Genomic DNA, 16,598 nt, shown 5'->3' with positions numbered 1-16,598 from the left:
TAAGTAATTGTGGCCCCAGCACTGATCCCTGTGGCACTCCACTAGTTACAGGTTGCCATCCTGAAAACGCCCCCCTTACTCCAACTCTCTGTCTTCTATTAGTTAGCCAGTCCTCTATCCATGCTAACATACCATCCCCAACGCCATGGGCTCTTATCTTATTAAGTAGCCTTATGTGTGGAACCTTATCGAACGCCTTTTGAAAATCCAAATATATAACATCTACTGGCTCCCCTTTACCTATCCTGCATGTACCTCTTGAAAGAATTCTAATAAATTTGTCAGGCATGATTTCCCCTTCATGAGGACATACTGACTCTGCTTGATTATATTATACACGTCTAAATGCTCTGCTATTACATTCTTTATAATAGATTCTAGCATTTTCCCACTGATGGATGTTAAGCCAACTGGGCTATAATTATCCGTGATTTATCTCCCTCCCTTTTTGAATAAGGCAGTTGGCAGTTTTCCAATCCTCTGGGACTTTTCAAGGATCTAAGGATTCTTGGAAGATTACTACAGTGCATTCACTATCTCTGTAGCTACTTCCTTTAATATCCTAGGATGCAACCTAGCAGGTCCAGGGGACTTTTTGGCCTTTAGCCCCATTAGTTTCCCTAGTGCTTTTTCTTTAGTGATAGCTATTGTATTTATTTCCTCCCCATCTTTTTCCCCTTGATGATTTAGTATATTTGGAATGCTATTAGTGTCTTCCATTGTAAAGACTGATGCAAAGTATTTATTCAACTCCTCTGCCATTTGGTCGAGGCTGTTCCTGGAGTGAAAATTGGGCCTGCTTGTCCTGTGCACTGAGTTTTAGTGACCCAGCTGATTCATAATTCATGCATGTGTGCATCACGTCACACTCTCTTTCCCCTACCGGCGAAAATAGGATCTGCTAGAAAGGGAGGCGGAGCATCTGGATCCCGATCCCGTGCACCATTTTTTAAGGTCCACAGAGTTTCCTCTGCTCCACAAAAATCTGGCCCATTATGAGAGTAAACTATCCAGGAATGTAAAAACCCATTACAAGAGTTTTTACAAGTATTAAAAAAAGGAGTTTAGCTAAAATAAACATTGGCCCCTTAGACACAGAGACAGGAGAAATTATCATGAGGAAATGGCAGAGATATTGAACAAATATATTGTGTCTGTCTTCACAGAAGGCGACATAAATTGGATAGCAGAAATGCAGGATGATCCAGGGGAAAAATGCAGAACTTAAGGTAATTAATATCAGCAGAGAAAAAATGCTGCAGAAACATAAGGGACTAAAATCTATAACAATTTGTTTACGATCTATATTAATTACTTTGGCAAAGAGGCAGAAACTAATGTATCTGAATTTGCTGATGATACAAAGCTAGGTGGGAATGCAAGTTTTGAAGAAGACACAGAGAAGCTGCAAAGAGATATTGACAAGTTAAGCAAGTGGGCAACAAGGTGGGAGATGGAGTATAATGTGAGGAAGAGCACCCACACCAAGAAGTTCATCTCAGTGAATATTCACTATCCTGTCTTCATCCTGTGACTTTCTGCTCTACCCACTGTCTTCCTGTGTCCAAGGAGACCCAGAAGCAGGCTGTTGGGTGACAAAAGCTACCCCTTTACATGTCGCAGATGATATCTTTCCACCATCCCACGGCAGAGTGGGAATTAAATGAAAACCAGGTACCTTGTGTAACATTATGGAGCAGGGAATTAACCTTCTGAAATAACATTACTGCTGCCTAGGCCACTCAGGGGTATCTTTGCACTATGGACTACAGAGGGTCTCTGACCTTGTAATAGTATTTTGCATCCTTCACAGCCTGGCCATTATGAGGTTGCAACAATGATGTCATGTGATGCAGAACATACCTAGAGAAAATGAGGAGTAAGAACAGGATCAGGAGGAGCGGAAGAAAGGAGGAGAATGAAGAGGAAGAGGAATGGACCTTGTGCAACTGGACCCAGTGAGAGAGTGGATACTGAGGCTCAGATCCACTTGAAACAAGCTTCCCATTCCAACATGGACGCTTCCTCTCCCCTCTGTCAAGCCCATTTCAGACTGCCCACCACAAAATTCCCTTGGGCAACATTCAACAATAAAAGCCACCATCTAAAACCTTCATAAAACGTCTTTATCCAACAACATATCTATTTATATAAACAACAATAAAGCAATCACCATTGTGCATTCCCTTAGTATTTTTGCCTGTTCTAGTGCTACGACACAGTGCGACCCCAGTCGCTGCAACATGGCTGGTGAAAGACTTTTGACTTTCAATGGAGGAGATCGCAGATGGATTTGCAGGAAACCCTTGAGGAGTTCTGGGCCGAGAAGGCCCTGCTTTGGACTGCACCACCTCAATATGGCTGGCAGCAGTCTGGGCTGACTGACTGAAGGCAACAGCAAGAGTAATGGTGGAATGGTGGTGGCAGGAGCATGAATGCTGTCATCCTAAGAGAGATGGCAGTAGGTTTGGCTTCCACAGAGCCACTGCAACGTCTATGGGGCAGCACTTCACCAACCCTAGTGTCTGCTGGAGCACATGTTATTGGATTGCTGTAAAAGCCTGCATTAACTGGTGAATTCGCACATTGGCAGCAGTCTGAGCCTGTACGGTAGCACTCATGGATCTTGTGATCTCCATCCGATGGCAACATTGAGATATAAAAAGGATTCTGCCTGCTCCACAGAGGAAACTCAGACAGAGCCACTAGACACTTCACCATGATAAGTTCCTCTTGTGGTGTCATGGAGTTGGCCACCACTTCCATATGGAAAGGATGGCCTCAGAGCTCTGCATGAAGGCAGCTGCCTTGTTGGAGCTGGACTTCTCCATGCTCTTTGACAGTGACAGGAAACTTTGTGATAAAAACAAAATACTGCGGATGCTGGAAATCTGAAATAAAAACAGGGTCTGCTGTGCCAGATGCTGTGGCGACATTATCTCTGGCTCCATCATGCAGGGCACCATCTCCTCAATGGGGCTCAGCCGATGAATTCCTGGAGCCTCCCCTAATGCCCATGCTGGTCTTCTGTCTCTCCTTCATGTTACGGGCAACTTCTCCTGCAAGGGAGAAGGAAGAGTATCAGTGGTTGTGGCACATTGCTTGGGTAATGTGTCTGCCATATCCAAATAGCTCGAGGTGGATATGGACGTGATGCTGGCAGATTTGATAAATGTGTATGTGTTAGTTGGGGAATCTGGATGTTAGGTCTGAGTCCTGAGTGCTAGGGTGTGTTGCTAGGTTTGTGATGGTGTTGTGGTGCATTGAGCAGAATGAGAGGTTGGTGGTGTGGTGAGCATGAGATGTAGGCCGGAATTTTCCAGCTCTGTTGACATCAGGCGTCGTGGCAGGTGATGGGAAGGACAATATGGTGACATGGCTAAAAATTGGTTTCACGCTGTTGTTAAACCAGTTTGCGATTGTCCGCACCACCCATCAATGGCGGCCGCACATCGGGAACCTAGTTTCAATACTTTAGCATCTCATTATAAGCCCTGCTCATCAGAGTCATCTCCCCCCACACTGGATCATCCGAGCAGGTCAGCGTTATTGTACGCCAACGTGTTTCACAACTGTACATGAGCAACATGCACCTGGCAGGCTGCACTTCACTCAGGACTTTGAGGTTTATTTGTCTACCTTGCTTCTGGCAGCACTCACAGTCATCAGTGCCAGGCTTCACATACAGCACCACATCATTTTTAGGGGGGCTCACAAGCAGGTCTGTAACTACCAGACCAGCCGTAATGCATGGGCTTTTCAGTGGCTGCAGGGCTAGGGCTTGCTTAGGGAAATGGGAGGAGCAGCCTCAGGCAAGGGAAGAGGATGCAGAGTGAGGGCTGTACTGGGGAAGGGGGTATCCCAGGGTTTGTATGTGGGGGGGGCACATGTTGATCTGTGCAAGTGGCCTCAAGATGGTGAGGGCTGAGGATGCAGTCTCCAGAGGAGATGAGGCCAGATGGAGATGTGAGGGTGTGTGTGAGAGAGTGAGTGGTGATGTCCCTTGAACTGGCAGTGAGTGTGATGCCAGTGAATGTGTGATGGCCTTGGGAGTGGGTGAGTATAGAGTGATGAGGGCCAGATTTTTCCAGTTGGCGCCCCAATGTCACCGCGTGCCATCGCGATATTTCATTGAGTGGGTGCGCGATGATATCCACTGCGCGCCCACCATTAATTAACGGGCCACTTAAGGTCCTAGACTCACCAACTGATGCTGATTTTTCGGCGCCCATGCAGTCTTCGGGTCGGCGCATAGGCGCATGGGGCAGGTGGGTAGGACACATTTGTATTAACCTCATCCACGGGCGGGATAAGCGGGCTCACTGGGGTTGCAAGTGTGCTCTCTCAAGCATTGATTTTTCAAAGTTATTGAAACTTGCCTGTATGATCTGCAATACTTCAAAACACATACCAGCTGCTTTGTCAGAACTTTTAACCTTCAGGTCAGCACTCCGCAGTGAAGAATATTTTTTTGGACCTGCAGGTTTCAGGGAGCCTTCCCATAGCCTGGGAATGGGAGCTGAACTCTCCACTGGAGGCAACTCCTCTGAGGATAAATGGAGGGCTAAAAGGGGGAGGAGGACAGGAGCGCACATTCAGCCTCCAGGGGAGCCACCTTTGGGAGGACAGGCGCAGGGCCAAGAGGTTGTCCAAGGTGGAAGGGGCCGCAGAAGATGCCACTATCCTGCTGCCAGGGTATACATGCACCGAAGCAGCCACCTCAATATGTCTGAGGTGCAGTGCCAAAGGAGGCTTTGTCTCTCAAGGGAGACAGTCAAATATATCTGTCAGATGATTGGGCCTGAGACCTCCCCTAATGGTGTGGGTGGACGCCCCATGCCAGTGGCTCTGAAGGTCACAGCTGCCCTCAACTTCTTTGCCTCTTGTTCCTTCCAGGGGTTGGTGGGTGATCTTTGCGGTGTCTCCCAATCAGCTGTCCACACTTGTGTCAAGCAGGTTACAGGCGCTCTGTTCAGGCGTGCATTGATCTTCATCCACTGCCGTTGGGACCAGGCCAGCCAGAGACAGTGAGCCAGGAGCTTCGCGGCCATTGCTGGCTTCCCCCGCGCCCAGGGTGCAATCGACTGTACACATGTGGCCATCAAGGCGCCAGCAGGTGAGCCCGGTGCCTTCGTCAACAGGAAGGGCTTCCACTCCATGAACGTGCAGATAGTGTGTGATCACAGGATGCTGATTCTACAAGTCTGTGCAAGGTACCCAGGCAGCTCCCACGACACCTACATCCTCCGACACTCCCAGGTGCCGGGGCTCTTCCGTGCACCAGCCCAGCTGGATGGATGGCTGCTGGGTGACAAGGGCTATCCCCTCAGAAGGTGGCTCATGACACTTCTCCGCCATCCAATATCAGAGAGTGAGCAGCGGTACAATAGGAGCCACGCCTCCACAAGGGTTGTGGTGGAGAGAAGTGGTGGACTGTGGTCTTCTCAAGATGCACTTCCGATGCCTGGACCGCTCAGGACCACGCACTCCAGTACCCCCAGATCGTGTCTCAGTGATAGTGGTTGCATGCTGCGCTCTGCATAATCTTGCGCTGGAAAGGGGGGACACAGTGGACAATGAAGACATAGATGCAGTGGGTGTGGCTGCACATGATGAGTCCAGCAGTGAGTCTGAGGATGAACAGGCACAGGGAAATGTAGAGGGGGTAGACACTGACCCGGGCATAGTCCAGGGAGGCAGGGACAGCCGGGAGGCTTTAATCCAACGAACCTTCAGCTAGCACAGCACATATGGACCACCAGGACAAGCCTGGGCTGTGGGCTCCAAACTCGATACCTAAGTGCAAAATCTTCCAGGTTAGGAACAGTAACAAAGGGCCTTGTTAATAAAGCTGAATGTCCCACAAAGCATTCCTAACATTTTTGGAAACCATACACATGCAGAAGAAAAGAAGCACCCTCAGCCATGGTCACATGTCTGAATTTAATATCACAGGCAAAAGGAACTTAATGAAAGAAAATGACAAGGGTGTTCAATTTCAAAGCAAATCATAAAGACTTCACCTCGGGCCAACACAAAAGCACCAGTAATAAATCCGTGGTGTGCCTAAGGTGCCTCCTGTTTACGTTTCCAGATGCTATGTCTTGGTGCTGTCCCATCGCTGGGAGTGGCATCTAAGACAGCCTGCTGACTCTGCTGTCCTGCTGGCCTCAATTACCTTGGCGGTCGTCCTCTGGCCCATGGAGTCTGTGTTGGTTCCGCCTGGGGGGGATCTGCCAGTTCCACAGCTGGCATCTCCCCAGTCATCACAGCCTCACTGGATGCTATGGTCACTGGGAGAGGGGCGGAGGAGCTTCTGCCCTTATCCGGAGCGTCCTGAGAGGTGCCCGCAGAGATGACAGGCAGCTGCTGCGCCGACATGATGTTGCTTTGGACCTCTGTGCTTACCATGGATGGATGGGCACCAAGCTGGGAAACTTGGTGCCCACACCATCTCCCACACTGGCACTAACCAGCTGAGGTCATTGCTGGTGTGAGGGCTTGCTGGTCAGAGCGCATCCCCAGGAAGCCCTGACGGGTCTCTTGGAGGAGCATCTTCACGAGAGTCACCACTCTCTCCATGGAGGACGCATGGCGCCTGGACATGTGGCTCATTGCTTTGGCAAGCGTCCACGTAGACCCCTCCACCATGGACACCAAGCCAAGCATAGCCTCATGTATCTCCATCAGATGCTCCCGCACACCCGGCCGCATTTCCTGCTCCTGTGTGTCGCGGACGACTCCAGAGGCACATCATCAAGCACCGACTGAGCATGTGCTTGGTCCCCTGCAGTCCTCCGACTGTGTGTGCCATGGGCTCTCTCTGTCTCTGCCAGATCCTTCAGCGACTGTGAAGTGCCCTCACCACTATGCCGGACACTAGCCGATGTGCTAACTCCCATCGAGGCGCTAGTATCTGCGCTGGTACCTGCCTGGCAGAGATGGCGTGACGCTGGTGAGACTTCAGGGCCCTCAGGTGTGAGAGGGGGCCTCTGCTGCTCCTCCTCCCGGCCCTGATCCACTGATGCTGAAAGGAAGAACAAGGACGATGGATCAGTTAACATGGAGACAATGACAAAGTTCATCCCTGTCCCCTGGATCATTATGCGCTCATCCTTCCATAAACAATAGTCAAGCCATGTTGCAAACTTCAATCACTGAACATTCAGCACTGCTACGGCTGTTGGGAGAACAATGCTGACCTCACTGCTGGGCAAACATACCTGGCCTTGGCACCCCAGCCTCACCGACACCAGTGGACCTGGGCGCATGTCACCTCTCCAAATCCAAGGCCTCCTGCTCAGACCGGCTGAGAATGGCGATCTGTGCCTGACCACCGCCAGTCCTCACACACTCTGTCGCGTTATGAGCATTCTCCTGAAAATGAGAGACGAGCATTGATTTGTGCAAATTGTACATGGACTCTCTTCGTGCACGGCCCACCCCAACCAGAATGGGATATATCAGGACTCCAGTGCCTCCTCACCCCGCTGCTGCCGAACACTCACACAAAGGTGCTAGGCCTGCTCCCCACCACCCCCACCACCCCCTTGGCCACATGCTGCCTACATCATATTAGGCACCACACGGTATATCCTTCCATAGCAAGGAGGCGCAAACATGTGGAGTGCAGAGGGCAGCAGATGGTTCGTTGCCACCTTGAAGCTCCCCTCCCAGCATGTCATCATCCTGACTTGGACGTGTCCTGCAGTTCCAACTCTGCGCCTAGGTGCAGCTCCTCCAGGTTGTCCCCAAAACAGTCATGTGGGTCTCAGTGTACCACCTGCTGCGGACGCAGAACCTATCTCTTCACCACCCTCTCAGGGTGACCTCAACATGGGCAATATCTGCTGGCCCACCTAGGGAAGGACCACATGCCTCAGGATCCAGCAGTGCAACATCCATCAGACAACCATGCTGTGAGTGATGTGTCCTCTTTCACAGGCCACTGCCATGCACTAATTATCTCCCCTTGCTTTTACAGGCACATTTGCCAAACAGCCGACAGAGTCCATGACCCAGGGCCTCCAATCAAGCCCTGAAGAAACCTCTGAAGAGGAATCTGGAGGCGCCCTCCCTGAAGTCCCGTCACAACGCTCACCCACACCCTCCACCAGCGCAGAGACACACACCTCGGTGGGACCTAGCTTTAGAGTAGCCTCGGGATCACAATCTGGTGAGCACATCGCACTTTCTGATCCACAGCAGGCGGAGGCAGAGACTTCCCAGGTCCCCGGTGCTCGGGGGACTGCTGGAGGTCAGAACGTTACTGAGTCCGAGTCAGATGACGAGCCTCTGGACTCAGTCATGTCACAGTTCCTGGAGCTGCAAAGGCAAGCTCGGGAACATCAGGAAGGGATGTCCGCTGCATTCCTCAGATTGCAAGGCACGATGGAGGAGTCCATCCGTCCTGAGGTTGACGTGATAGCGCCGGCATTGCAATGCGCTGAGGACAACACTGGCAGGATGGCGGCCGTCATGGAGATCTTGGTCCAGGACATCACTCCTGCACTGCTGCTCGGGCTTAACTCCATCTCTGATGCCATAGTTGGCCTCCAACAGTGTGTACACGAGAGGGGTGCTGGGCAGCTCGATCTCACTCCAGCTACTCGTTCTGCTCACGGAGTTAGCCAGGGGCCCTCGGGCACCCTTAGGGAGGGGGATCAGCAGGTGCACACTCTGGGGCCATCCACCCAGGTGACTTTGGGAGTGACCGGCCCATCCGAATCCCATCTTTCTGTGATCTCCACAGCTCCAGCTTCACAGACCAAGGAGGGAGCCACTGCCACACAGCAGGACCCCGAAAGCAGACTGGGGCCCTCCAAATCTCGGCCCTCCAGGGGACGTCCACCAAAGTCACAGACAGGGTGTCACAGTCAGCAGGCTGCCCCCACTTCTGCTGTGGGTGTCCGGGGAGCACCAAGATGTCGCAGCAGGGTTAGGAAAGTTAGGTAAAAGTAGTTGCACAGCCTGAGCACGGGTGTTGATCACTCATATACATAATGTTCACTGTTGCCAATAAACCCCTAAGAATGTCTCCCTGCCTATGGCTCCTTGTTCTGATGAGCAGTGTTCTTGTCACTCAGATGTGAAACCTTTCTGCACAAGATAAATGGCAGTTGTCTCAGTCCAGGGCCTCTTCCCTGTGCCCTGTGCAGCCTTCAGACCACAATGATGGTCCAGCCACACAGTCCCTGGAAACATTACTGATGCCTGCACCTCGGCGGTGCTGGTCATTGCTTCCAGAATGTAGTGGGCAGGCGTCACAGAGTTCTCTCATTCTCTCTGTGTGCTCTCAGCACATTTAAGGTGGGGCTGGCCCCCATTACACCAGCATCTGTGACCAATGATGATATGCACCAGCTCCTGAAGGACTGAGGTGCTGAAGGTGGACACCTTCTAAAATTTCATGCCCTCGGCCAGACAGGGGTCAGACATTCTCCGAGGCTATGTGAAGATTTATGGAGTGACCTCACTGCATGTCGTCATCATCAATCAAGTGACTATTAGTGCCTCCATTGCCTCTCCATGACAGAGGATATGTGTGCTGCCATAAGCCAGACTGGAGTCAAACGTCCACAACTGCGATGTGAGGATCTATGGGGACACCTCACTGCATGTCATCATCATCTAGCAGCTATGAGGGCTTCCTGAGTGTGCCTGCCAGTGTGAAAGCCTCATCCCCATCATCGTTAGCACCGAGGACCCCCTCACACTCATCCTGATCGGCGTTCTCCTCATCCAAGGAGACATCCAGCTCCTCCATCTCCTCCTCAGCCAGCTCGTCTCTCCATTGCAGCACCAGGTTGTAAAGGGTGCAGCAGACAATGATGATGCGTGTCACCATCTGCGGACTGTATTGCAGGGCTCCAACAGACCAGTCCAGGCACTGAAACCGCATCTTCAGCATCCTGATGGTCTGCTCCACCAAGTTGCGAGCTGCTGTATGAACCTCATTATAGCGTTGCTCTGCTGTAGACATCGTGCACACTCCCTGGAAATAATGTGCATCCTGCAGGAGACGTTTCTGATGGTCGGATACCGGCTGCACGTTCAGTGAGTGGAAGTCTTTGCACTTGATGAAGTCCACTGAGTGTAGCGATGGAGACCTGAGCACCACATGAGTGCAGTCAATCGCACCCTGCACCTGTGGGAATCCCGAGATCAGGATGAATCCAATGGCCCTTGCATCCTGGCTGTCCCAGTCCCGGGCAAAATGCACAAAATTGTGTGCCATGGAGAAGATGGGCATCCGTGACCTCATGGATGCATTTGTGGGTGGCGGAGTGTGATATCCCACAGAGGTCACCTGTGGAGCCCTGAAAGGAGCCACTGGCATAGAAATTGAGCGCCACAGTCACTTTCACAGCCACTGGCAGTGGATGCCCTCCATGTCCCCTTGGTGCCAAGTCCTGCAGTAAGTGGCAGATGTGAGCCACCAGGTCCCTAGACATGTGCAGTTTTCGGCGATACTAATTCTCAGTCATCTACAGGAATGGCAGGCGGTGTCTATAGACCCTGTGTGTCTTTTGGCGCCGACCAGCCAGGCTCTCTGTTGCTCCTGGGCAGTGTGTGCGGGAATCCCTGCTGCCCCTTCTTCATGAGGTTGCTGCTCCTGCCTTTGCGCAGCCAAGAGCCACAGTTGCTCTCTCCTCAGTCTTCTACGGTCTCTGTAGGCCATCAGGCATACAGCTAGGTCATCAGGATCCATGATCCTGACGTGGTCCTCCTGCAGCATGAAAGAGACAGAGAGAAATGATTATCATAGCTGTACGTAGCACCTTTCCTGGCCCTGTGTGTCCACCTGTTAATGTTTCCCAGAAAGTGCTGGTCACCCCTCGGATGGCCAGATATGAGCGCGCTGCATGGCTGCCCTGTCAACCTGCGACATGGGGGACACTGGTCCAAACCAGGATGCTGAGATTGAAAGGGGCTGTGAGCGTCTTCATCAGTGACTGCTACATGGCCAGCAACGGTGAGGAGATTGTACAACATGTGCAGTCCACCTGCTCCAGAGCCCAATAAAGTGATGGTGGACTCAAAGCCTGTGCTGGGGGGTGGGGAGGGTGCATGGAGTGGGAGTGCGGCTTGGGTGGGTGATAAGGTATAGAGTGCTTAGTGGCCCATTGGTGCCATTGCATTGCTTGCACGGGAGGGCAGACTAGGAGCCTGACCCCAATCATATCACTGTGGCTGCACCTGATCTGTCTTAGTTGCAGAGGCATGGTCAGTGTATACAGGTGCCCCTAATGCGTGGCCACTTCCCTCACTTACCCTGACCCCCCAGCTTGATTGCCTGTGCGCGGGATGCAGCGCCAGGGCAGCACTTGACCCCCCACCGACAACAGTCGCCTCCGAGGCTGGCCAGCACTTGACCCCGCCCCGGCGCCACTGAGGCCTGTAAACAACAGGCGAGCTATGGAGAATGCTATTGCTCACTCAGTTCCCCCAAAGTGACGGCCGCCAAGTGCATGTCGCCTGCGTGCTGTTGTGAAACACGTCGGCGTGCTTTCCCACCGGTGTGGATGGACGATACGGCAGGTTCCAAGAGCCTGGCGGGATGGCCTTTTAATTATATGCTGATGTATTACAATTAGCTCCCCATTGACTGATGGCGGGGAACGTGGCCCACAGTTGGCGGGCTGAGCGGACGATCACGACCTGCCTTCACGCCGTGGTGAAGCAGGTCACGCCATATTTTCTGCGCATGACAACTATCACGCCCACCGCCAGCGGGCTCGGAAAATTCCGCCTAATATATTCAGAGCATGAGGAAGCCCTGTTGAATTCTCTCTGCCACCTGGCTGGAAAGCTCTCAAGCTCCAGGCCATGTGGCAAGCCTGGGATGAGTGAATTCAAGTGAACATAATCACATAGGTACACCTTGCATAAAATTAGAAACAAGTTATGGGGCTTCCACCACCGTGGGTAAAATACCAAATGGGGGCAGGATGAGGCACTTAAGTGGCCATTAATTGGCCATTTAAGGGCCCTAATAGGCCCAAGAACTCACTGGCTGTCCATCCCCTCCCTTGCCTCCCATAAAATTTCAGACAGTTCGGGAGTGCCGGGAAGGCCACCTGTTGAATTTTACATGCCCTCTGTGCCTTAAAACCTGGTGGAAGCAGCACATAAAATCCAGGCCTTAATGGCGTGAAAAGCCAATTAAAAAGATGATCTTATTCACCAGCTGAGGTAGAAGTGTGATTGGAAAGGGCCCCAGCAAATAAGGGAGCTCACAACCTTAGAAATGAAAATGATTGAATCGTTCTGTACTTAATGCTAAGAGAATAGGAGTGCTGTCACACCACCTCACTCTCCGAATCTGGTTAGTTGCCGTAATTGCCTAAAAATGTTGTTCACAACCTGCACTGTCAATAATTAGATGGTGTAGTCATTGAATGTTGTACATTGATCTAAGTAATCCTATTTCACTAGGCATCACTAATTTATCCTTAATTGCATGTGAGGAGCTTATCAGGTAGTCTTAATGAGTATTATTCTCTCTCCACAGTTGAAACTCTTTCGAGTTATCAACAGTCACAGATTGCAACTCTTTCGAGTACAATCACAGTTCTTGGTTTCTGGGAGTGGGACATGAACCCACAACCCTCTGATTCAAAGGCGAGGGTGCTATGAACTGAGCCACAGCTGACACCTCCTCCACAGTTGAAGTGGAACCATCTCAACACAAGGACAATTCAATGTCACAGAAGTTGTGACACCTGCACCCACTAATCCTTACAAAGCACCACCAGAAGGACACACGTCTGGAACTGAGATTGTGAAGAGAGCTATGTAACTGTATTTTGCTTGGTCAAAATGTGATTTATTGTGCATGTAGTTTTATACTTTTGTAACATCTGAAAGTTGCATATTTGTTAGTTGATTGAACCTATCCCTAATATTGGGTTTGACTATTGAGCCTTTAGTTCACTGGCCATAAATGACCAATGCTATATTAAACCCATAAGTGGAATTACAACTCGGCATTTGGAATGGGTAGGAAGACTTTTACATTAAGCCTTTTGATCTCTGAATAGCATTAAATTGGCATAAAGTAACTGGGAAAGCCTACAGACTGGAAACTAATCAAACCTGACTCTGTCAGTCCTTTGTAAACTGCATTAATGCTGATGTCAGGTTGAAAAATATATCCAGACATAAGTTGAAAAGAAATAAGTCCTTTTTTTTGCTTAGTTCAGCCATTAATAGTCGGTATTGTATCTGCCAGAATGATTTAACAATGCAATGTAACAAACCTGGAAGAATTTTGCAGGTGAATGAAACATTTTTACTTCTTTTCATTATTTTAATTCTCCAACACTCACTGTTTGAGATTATGTCAGAGACCAGAAACAACAAGAACAGCAGCATAGTAGTCACAGCAAGGCCACATATTTAACTTTATCCTTGTTTCACAATATTCTATTGTCATTTATGCTTCAGGTATATTTTTAGCTATAGATTTTATCACTTCAAATAACTGGAAAAAAATTACAGGTTGTAATATTTTATTCAGCTGAAAGAGAACACTGTGAATCACCAGGAATAATTAGCTAATAAAATAAGATGAATCATTAAAAATATACAATGCAAATTATTCAGGAATAACAGCATTAATGAATGACCATTGAAGAGAGTGGGAGAGTTTCAAATCTCTAAACATACTCGTAGATCTCCCAGGATATTACTTGTGAGTAGTCCAGCACACCGAAATACAACACATTTTTTGTAATACATGTGATTATACTGGCCCAGATTTTTATGTCAATATAATGGTGAGTTTAATGGCATTCACAATTATTAATGTGTGAATCATTCTGCAATTTGTTGTGAGGAAGAGATACCCCATGATTTGCAAATTGTCACAAATTGCTGGATGCTTTGTTCCACTCCACTGTTAGCAAAATCAGCAGCTCAAACACCTCATGAGCTTCATGAGTTGCTGCTTTTCCTCATTAATTGCCAATTAAACTCAAGGTAGAAATATGGAGAGTATATAAATATATATATATAATATATATATATGTTCCTGTAATACCAATCACCCCCTCCAGCAAAGAAAGGCAACAATTTAAAGATGGAGTCTCAATCTTAAAGGTAGTAAATTATTTATTTAGCAATTTTCAGCCTGATTATCACGTGACGTAGATTGGGATTGTGTACTCTGCATTGTTCCACAGGAGCAGAACCAGAATCTCTCTCAATCAAATCTATTCCCAGCATGCAAAGTTTAAGCACCCAAGAACTCAAGGTGACGCCTGTGGATTCCAGACTGAGGTAGGACTCAAGCTTTTGAAAGAAAGCCGGCAATTTCTGCTGCAAAACTTCTTACTGGAATTTCTAATATTTTGATTGATTAATTTTATAGGTGAGCTGATTATTTTTAGGGCAAAGTTTGAAACCTTTTCATGCCGGGAATATTGGGCTGAATCTTCCGTTCGGAGTGCAGGGGTGGGCCCTGCTCGCCAACACGTAAAATGACGTGCGGTGATGTCGGGTGTGTGTCCCGATGTTACCGCGCATCATTCCGATCTTCAGTTCGGAGTCAGCTGCGCGCCCACCAAACTACTAAAGGCCTGTTAAGGTCATTAATCAACTAATTAAAGCCATTGTCAGGGCTGCCAGTCCAACCTTAAGGCTGGTGGGCAGGCAAGGAGTCCAGGTGGCCTTTGCATTTCTTATGTAACCTCATCCACGGGCAGGATGAGGTTTCATGAAAGGTTTATAAATGAAATAACATTTTTTATTAAAATTCATAAACATGTCCCAGCTCATCTGACACTGTCACATGAGGGGACATGTCTGCATAGTTTCATTTCTTTATTTTAAACATGTTTTGAGCTGAACTTAATCTCCCTGAGGCTTAGACCAAACGTCAGGTTGGATGGGCAGCATAAATTTAATTTTAATTAGATTGTTAATGGCCTTAATAGGCCCTTCAATTATCGGCAGGACACACGCCTGACGTCATCGCACGTCGTTTTACGCTCGGGCGCGCACCCGCATGCCAAGAGTAAAATGTCGGGCGCCCGCCTGCACACGGAGCATAAAATTCTGCCCCATACTTTTTTAACTGCCATAGAAATTGGTGCAGGAGGGATGCTGAGGAGTCCTCTGGGGAGGCTGCGCACTCTGAGGCAGCACCATCACATGACTCCTTCGCACCCTCCACCAGCTCAGATACAAACATCTCATTGGGGATGCAAGGGAGATAGCTAGGTTGACAAAAGGTGAGCTGCACATCACAGGTGAGCTGGAGCAGATGCTGGAGATTGTGACAGCAGTGGAGAGCTCTTGTTGGAGGGTGTTGTCCCCTGGGCTCTACTCAGCTCTAACACAGATGCTGAACCTTGGGGGCCTGTGACCAAGAAGAATTCTGAAGCAGCAGCAGAAAATGCGTGAGGTTCTGACCGCCTTCCCAGAGGCACTGTGCACCCATGGAGAGAGATGAGAAAAGCCCATCTCCAACATATGTGTCATGATGTCTTTGCGCTGTTGTCCACCTCCAGGGAAAGAGTGGCCAACTGCATGGAAGATCAGATATGGCAGGCAACCGAGTGCATGCTGGTGCACACCAATGGCCTGCACATTCAATTTGCATGTTTAAATAGGATGTAAAGCCTCACCTTGGCTGTTCAGTGTCTCACTGAAATGCAGTAAAGTTCTCTCCAGCTCTTGACTAGCAGGTAAGTGTGGGGTCCCATAAGAGGGAAGATGGAGAAAGAGCACATAGGACTGGGGACTCTGCTCAAGGAGGTCACACTTCCAATCCTTTGCCTCCACCATCCTCAATCAGAGTCACACATATTGCTTCCTGTCCTGATGGACCACAGTGCACCTGCACAGGTGAAGATGGGGCAGTCTTTGGAGGTGACCTCATGGACTCCAACACGGAGAGGACATTGGCCATAATCATCTCTGCAGTCAGAGCAGAGGACCAAGCAGCCAGCCTCGAGCTCTGCTGAACCCATAGGCATAGCACCATGTCGAGGCAATAGAAAAATGAAAAGAAAGTTTGGAGTAGGGTCAAGGGGCTAAATAGTCTACTCCTGTTCCTATACTCACGAGTAAGATCTCTTGGGTTTCAAAATAATCATAATTGTTTATGTACCATAAACCTTACTTCAAGTCTTTGTTGCCTAATATCTTCATTGTTGCCTCTTACCTGCCAAGTGAGCCTCAGCCTCAAGGTAAAATGTGAATGTCAGTGAAATGAAAGGATTATTAACTTGGGAATGCTTTGGGATGAATTTTCCTGGTCCCATGGAGGTGGGTTTTGTGGGGAGGGCAGGGGATAAACAGAAGGTAGTAGAAATGACATTCTTGGAAGCAGTGAAAGCACACTGTTAGAACAAGTCCTGTGAACAGAAGTCCTTCACTTAGGCACAGAAGCAGCTGTCCTGGTTCAGTAGTCAAAGACTTCCCAGCCTGTCAATTTCACAGTCCCATTAATTCCTGCTGTGCTGTATCTTTGTTGACTTCAGAAAGTTTCAGGGAGCCCAGGAAACCCATGCACTGGCAGTTAAAGCAAGAATGTAGGGTTAAAACTTCAGACAATTTCCATTTTACATATTTTCTATATAAACATAAGT

General features: G+C 49.2%; 1 long non-coding RNA gene across 2 annotated transcripts in view; it reads left to right on the top strand.

Annotated features, from left to right (window-relative positions):
* Positions 1 to 14,436, top strand: part of LOC144679630 (uncharacterized) — a 33,413-nt gene extending 18,977 nt beyond the window's left edge. The window contains exons 3-5 of one of the 2 annotated variants that reach the window (XR_013576382.1): positions 1,167 to 1,229; positions 12,670 to 12,784; positions 14,187 to 14,436. This is a non-coding gene — a long non-coding RNA (uncharacterized LOC144679630). Of the gene's footprint in view, positions 1 to 1,166; positions 1,230 to 12,669; positions 13,574 to 14,186 lie in introns of those variants that run through there. The other variant, XR_013576381.1, reaches the window with a different exon arrangement.
* Positions 14,437 to 16,598: the final 2,162 nt, after the last annotated feature.

Source organism: Cetorhinus maximus, chromosome 4 (genome assembly GCF_964194155.1).
Source record: "Cetorhinus maximus chromosome 4, sCetMax3.hap1.1, whole genome shotgun sequence".
In the NCBI taxonomy this organism is placed as follows: Eukaryota; Metazoa; Chordata; class Chondrichthyes; order Lamniformes; family Cetorhinidae; genus Cetorhinus; species Cetorhinus maximus.
This window is presented reverse-complemented; position numbering and strand designations above follow the sequence as displayed.